Consider the following 7,214-nt stretch of genomic DNA (forward strand, 5'->3'; position numbering starts at 1 on the left):
TTTTTTTTAATCCCCCTTGGGGACATGGTAAATTCTTTCAATTCTTAAATTACAAATTTTTATTTTTACATTTGAGCACTTTAAATCTATCCTTAAATAACTTGGCATATATTTTACTTGCAGAAGTTAGGTTTTCTTTCTCAAAGGCGGTTATATTCATGTCGTTTCTCCTTTGATTATCTTCAATATCTCACATTTTCCTGCATTCCTTTACTTCTTCATTTTGTTTCATTCTGTGTTTCATCCATCTACAAAAATGTTGTCCTTTTTTTTTTTTTCTGGCATGATTCTCCTTTTTTCCCTGCTTTTTTACAGAGTCCTGTTAGCTCACATTTTATGTCCTTCTGACTCAACTTTGTTATCCTGAGTTATTGCATCTCTCCTTATTTTCTATTCAAAATTTTCTTTATTTGTTATTCAAACTCATTGAATAACATAACTCTATAGTAAAATTTTTCTACATTTACGTTTATTTTGCCCTTCTTTTTCTTATGGGTTTTGATTCATTAATATGAAAAGATACCTTATCTTTGTTTTAGCAATATGACTTAGAGAATTATTGTTGCTCTTGTTAAGTGCTGTCATATCTGTTCTGATTCATAGTGACCCTACAAAAGTGAGTAGCAGAGAGCTTTGTTTTTGACATCAAGGCATATTCACATATTGAGTTTGTCAGCAGGACTTATAGCTCTCCTCACACTTCATAATCCCATCCCCAGTTGAAAGGCTTCCTACGAATGCAGCATACTTTCAGCCTTAATGCCAAGTGGTACCTCTTCAGAGAATACAGAATAGCCAAACACAAGTTCCCACATTATATTATCATTGTTCCTAATATGAGATCCTTAGTTTAGTTTAGTTTAGTTTTTTTAAACTTTTATTGTGAATTGAGTGATAGTTTACATGGGAGAACATTGATTTTGCACTTAAACTACCATATTTTGTTTCACTGCAATGATTATAACCCCTTCCATGCATCATCAGGTAACAGTATTTGCCTCTATTCCCTCTGTTGTTTTTTTTAATTTACACAAAAACACGCAGGAATAGATAACAGTTTAAACAATTAAAGAGCATATTTTGCAAGACCACCTCCTGGCCGTCAGCACACAGCCTTTCCCTTTTTATGAGTCTAGAGTTCTCAGCTGCTCTATCACTCCATACCATCACCTCTCTCTCCATCTCTGGTGCATAGCCCCCATTTTAGGTGTTGTTGTTGTTAAGTGGCATCAAGTTGATTTCAATCCATAGTGACCCTGTATAGAGTTTTCAAGGAGTAGTTGGTGAGTTTGAACTGCCAACCTTGCAACTCAAATGCCATTGCAGTCTGGCGCATTAATCCACAGAGCCACACCAATGTCTAAGTCGACTGTCCCTATCAACCCTGTATACAGAGGGGACAGGATTGATACTTGATGTGAAGACTCCTTCCCTTTCAGTTGGATTTTGAGCTACTACATCCATAAGTATAGGTCATGGTCATCAAATTGTAGCAATTTACACTTGCTTCCTTTATCAAATTTCTTATCTTCCTCTAGTTGAGTTCTGATCATCAAACCATTGACACTAGGTCAATGGGCACTATCTGCAAGTTTGGCCATTCTTGTGCGTCTCCCCAAACTTCAGACCAACCAGCCCTTCTTCTTGCTCTCATCTCAAGGTCGACAGGAGTTTATGGAACGTGGTCGAACTCAGTCCATATCTTCAGTTCTGTCTTTCCCCCACTTCTGCTCACAAGTAGACCAACATGGTTACCAGAGAGCTTACATGCTAGCTCATGTGTTCCCTTTGAGTTTCAGTCTTGGAGAGGGGTTTGTCCTGAAGGAATTTGATTGCTTGTATTGGTGTCTACCGATGAACAGCTTGCTTATTCTTGTAATAGCCAAAGACTCCACTGTTTTCATTTTTGTTTTTGTTTTTTCCTGGTATTTCTATCAAGAAGTATCTTCTGTTTCTTTAGCCGCTTTGAGCTGGTCTGCATGTCCTTTCAATTGGGATTGTCCCATCTCAGAAGGTTTTGAATGGGCTTCAGGATTCCACCTAGGGTCCTATATAATACAAAAGCTCTGCAAGAAGCCTATTTCAGTGGAGAAGTTCTAGAACCCCTTCTAGGTATCACAATCAGTTATAGGTAGAAGATGGGTTTACATGCTTTCTGTAATCATGTTTCCCAATATTCCTTTCTACCCCTCAAGTAGGCAAGGGAAACAATAGTAGGCAAGGGAAACTAATACCCATAAGACAGTTAAACATTTTAATATTTTTTCCCCTCTTTTACCCATTCAGACTATGCCTTGGATATCTTTGGTTTTTTTAATCAGATGTTTCATTTATTGTGTCACGGGTGGCTTGAAATCTGTAACTTAATTTTATAGTTATCCATCCATACACATTTACCTTCACATGCATTTTGGTATTACAAATATCTTTTATTTGTTTTAAGATAAAACTTTAATTTTTGTTTCTTATTTTCTTTCATTTAACAATCTTTTCAAAAGGAGAAGGAGACAAAATCATTTTATTCATGATTTAAAAAATAGAAGCCACATATATATTTAGGTCTACAAAATTTTAAGAAATACAATCCTAGAAAGACAGAGATATCAGGGTGTGGTGCTGCATACACTGGACTGTAAGGTCAATTTGAACCACAATGTTGGCAGTTCAAACCCATAAGCCACTCCTCAGAAACCCTATACAGAGTTACTACGAGTCAGAACTGACTCAACTGCACTTAGCAATAACTTAACAGAAGGACAGAGGGTGGTTTATATCAATACTAGATTTCCAACCCAATTCAAAATCATGCATAATTTTTTAGCCAATTGGAAAATACACAAAGCAGAAATGTCATTGCAATGGATAAATGTTATTAATTAATTTGCACAATAAAAATAAGGGCATTTAGCATTTTTTAGCATGCAGTGAATATAACTCTTCTGTGGATTTTAAGCTGCAAATGCTTCAAAGAATTAGAGGATCAGTTTGCTAAAGAAAATGTAAAATAAATTCAGTTGTAAATATAAAAGCAATTGATATTCAAAGATTTTTACCAGAGTTTTTAAAAACTTGTAGAAAAATGGATTTACAAAATCATTCAATTTTTCCACAATCTTTTTGAAGCCCCCTTGTATCTATAAGCATTGTTTTTATTATGGCAGAAAAGCAGGGGCACTACTTCCTGCAGAGGCAAGATGCTTTATTTTTTACTTGGTATTTCAACCTCATTATGTTACAGGGAATTTTAGTTTTGCCTGGCTTTAGTTTGGTAACTCTTTGTTAAGCCTGTGAGAGATGAAAGCCAAACAATGATAAATTTAAGGGTCATATTATGTTTTTTGCTCCCTCTATGTATACATGAAAGGAGCTCTGGTAGAATAGTGGTTATGAGCTGCTAATATCAAGGTCAGCAGTTCGAAACTGCCATCCATTCTGCAAGAGAAAGATGAGGTTTTCCACTCCCATATGCAGGTTCACTATGAGTTAGAACCGACTCTATGGTACATAACCATCACCATTTATTCATGGGCTTGGGGGTGAGCAACCCTTGCTATGGCATCAAAAGGGCAAGTTCTTTGTGCAGCATATATGGAAGAGAATGAGAGAACTAAAACAAGGGCGAAATCAGTTATCTGATCATTTATAAAAATGGAGAATGATGCTTATAGAAAGGCATTTCTGTTTTGGAAAGTCATTTCTTCAATGAGCTTCTTATATGTTTGGACCCCACATCATTTTTTTTCCTAAACTGTTCTTACCTGAAGTGTTCTTCATCAACCTCAGAGGATATAACCTAGGTAGGGACATGCCGTGCAATTGCTACAAGAAGATCAAAGTTCAAAGGATACCTCAGGGAGTATGGTATGGTTTTTCAAGGATCAGCTTTCACCATTTTCAGACTGATAGATTCTTAGTGGGTTATTATGGGAAGGGATTAGACAAAAACATGTTCACATAATGCATTATCTGGGGACAAGTTGTTTTAGGGAATTAGTAATGGGAGACATGGAAACTTTTAACCTTAAGGTCAATAACTTCCATGAATCCTCAGTTAGTAGTGTCTATGAAGTCTTTAAAGTACAAATGTTGGCCACTTTTCTAGGAGGAAAGAAGGAAGCTATGCTCCAGCCTTGCTGTCTGAAAGTGTTTACATCACAACTTCCAGTTTGAAAATGAGAGAGGAATTACAAACACTCACATTTACTAATCGCTAAATGATATACAAAGACTTTTTCTCTTTTTTGTTTTTTTTCTATGAAAAGAATAAAACAGCTTTATTTCTTGGATTTTTTTTTTTCAATAAAAAGGATATCATAGTATATTTTTCAACTGTTTATCTTTTTAGCATCTTTCTTCAAAGTACTTTGACCAATAATTTTTTATATGAGGCATTTAACCTTACATGGTTGGTCCAATATTTAATCTTTTCTAGCACTGGAGGATCAGCACTGGACTGCAAACTAGAAGTTTGGCAGTTCAAACTTACCAACTGCTCCTTGGAAACTCTAGATTCGGTCACTATGTGACCCACTAAGTTGTGGTGTTGGAGGAGAATACTGAAAGTGCAGTGGACTGCCAAAAGAACCAATAGATCTGTTTTGGAAGAAGTACAACCAGAGTGCTCCTTGGAGGCCAAGATGGCTAAGCTTCCTCTCTCCTACTTTGGACACATTATCCGGAGAGAACAGTCGCTGGAGAAGGATGTCATGCTGGGTAAGGTTGAGGGTCAGAGTAAAAGAGAAAGACACCCAACGAGATGGATTGGCCAGGTGGCATCATTGATGGCATCAAGTGTGGCAGCAGTAGTGAGGTTGACCCAGGATCGGACATTGTTTCGTTCTGCTGTGCATGGGGTCGCTATGAGTTGCTTCCAACTAGATGGCACCTGACAACAACAACAACAAGTAACTCAAGGACACTTAACAATAGCAATTTACTTATTATTTATTGTTGTTGTCAGCCCCATTGTGTTGGTTCCAACTCATTGCAACCCTATCTAGAGTGTCTTCATGTTCATTAATCTCTGAATATTTTATACTTTCCTTTTCTATTTTTTCTTTGGTTCATTGACTATTTAGAAGTGCATTGTTTAATTTACACAAATTTGTAAGTTTACCCTACTTTCCCTGTTACTATTATTTTTAAATTTCACTCCAATGTGGTTAAAAAACCTACTTTCTACTATCTTTATTTTAAAAAGAGATTTAGGTTTGTTTTATATCCTAATATGTGGTTTTTAAAGGAACCCCAGTGGCATAGTGGGTTATATATTAGGCTGTTAAATGAAACGTCAACACTTTAAATTCACCAGTTGCTTTGCAGGAGAAAGAGGAGACTTTCTGCTCTGTAGAGATTGATAGCCTTGGGAACACATCATAGGGTCACTAGGAGTCAGTATCGACTTGATGACAGTGGGTTTGCTTTATATGGTTTATTGATAAATATTCCATGTGCACTTGTAAAGAATCTATGTTCTCCTGTTGAGAAGAGTGTTCCATAAATGTTTATTAATTCTATTTGGTTTATAGTGCTGTGCAGGGTATTTCTTTGTTGGTTTTCTGCCTTGTAGTCTAGTTTTGAAAGTATAGTATTGCAGTTTCAAACTATTATTGTTGAATAGTGCATTTCTTCAATAATTTCTGGCAGACTTTCCTTCATTTATCTTGGTGGTCTGTTATTAGGTGCATATGTGTTATGATTGTTTTATCTTCCTGATAAACAGATCTTTTATCATCATCTAATATCCTTCTTTGTTAGGCCCCCTAGCAGCCTAATCTAGTAGGAGACCCCAAAAAGATCATCAGGACTCGAGTTCGATGCAACAGCAAGAGGTTTATTTGCCAACGCGCTGGGGTCCACCTTCACTCTTAAAAGCAGGAGACAAAGGTGACCCCGCTTTACAGTACAAGCCAGTTTTTACAAGGTTTTAGGGGCATAATTGTGCAGTACCATAGATACAGTTTCTGATTGGTTAACAATTGGCAAAGTATGAGATGTTACAGTTTAATTGGTCAGTACTGGTGGTCTTTGTTCTTAGGCTAGGGCAAAGGAATACATCTGGCATCTGGCCTTGGGTTGTTTATTTCTTATCTAGTTCTCACTGTTGCTAGGGGTGAAAGGATATTATAAGGCAGCATGAGCTGATTTAGCATGTTCCTGGAACAGGTTGTTGTGGTTGTGGGGATGTGTTCAGGCTAATGTACAGAATGGAGATTGACCTCGTCTTTGGAGGGAACTAAAACTGAGGCCTTGTCTATTTAAAATGCTTTTCTGAGCCTGACTAGAGTTTAGTCAAGCAGTCTCTAGGTAGGCAAAATCAGTTACAATCTCAAGTACTATTTTGTTTTGTTTTATAGTCTAGCTTTCTTATATTTCTAATTGCAGTATATGGTAGCTGTTGTTAAGTGCTTTCAAGCAGGTTTGGACCACAAGGTCGGCAGTTCAAACTCACCAGCTGCTCCTTTGGAATGTTCTACAGGGTCACTATGAGTTGCAAAAGACTCAATGGCACTTAACAACAGCATATATCTCATAACTTTTTTGACCTTTTAATCCTTATTTATTGATTGATTGATTGATTTTCCATTTACTGTATATTTTCTGATGTAACATTTCAATTTCTTTATTCAAGTTTGTAACTTTATGTTTTAAATCATTTTTTATTTCTCTTACATATATGGGTTTCAACTGATTTCAATTAGTTTCCAATCTATACTAGCTTAATTCCCGTAATTTATAAAAATGTTACTGTTGGATAGCTATGTTCCTTTTTGTTTTATTTTAGTTTTCTCTTTTTGTTGCATTAACATTAAATCCATTGCCATTGAGTTGATTGTGCCACATAGAATTTCAAAGACTGAAAATCTTTATGAAAGCTGACTGCCACACATTTTTTACACAAAGCAGCTGGTGGGTTTGAATTGCTGGCATTTCATGTCACAGCCTAGTACTTAACCACTGTTCCACCAGGGCTCATACTACATTGGATAACTTATTCCACGATTCAGCTTCAGCAATAAATAGCTGGGAGTAGAATGAGAAACACTGAAGTCCTGCTCTTCCAGGAAAGAATGCACTTGTCTTAATGATGGGGTGTGGGGAGGGGCGACAAAGCCCTGACTTTTGGAGACAGTCTTCTGGTGTAGAACTGAGACAATGGCGGGAGGGAGCAATGTTGGTTCAAATACCACAGACTCTCACCTTGTTATCAAATT

This window comes from Chrysochloris asiatica, unplaced genomic scaffold (genome assembly GCF_000296735.1).
Source record: "Chrysochloris asiatica unplaced genomic scaffold, ChrAsi1.0 scaffold00061, whole genome shotgun sequence".
NCBI lineage: Eukaryota > Metazoa > Chordata > Mammalia > Afrosoricida > Chrysochloridae > Chrysochloris > Chrysochloris asiatica.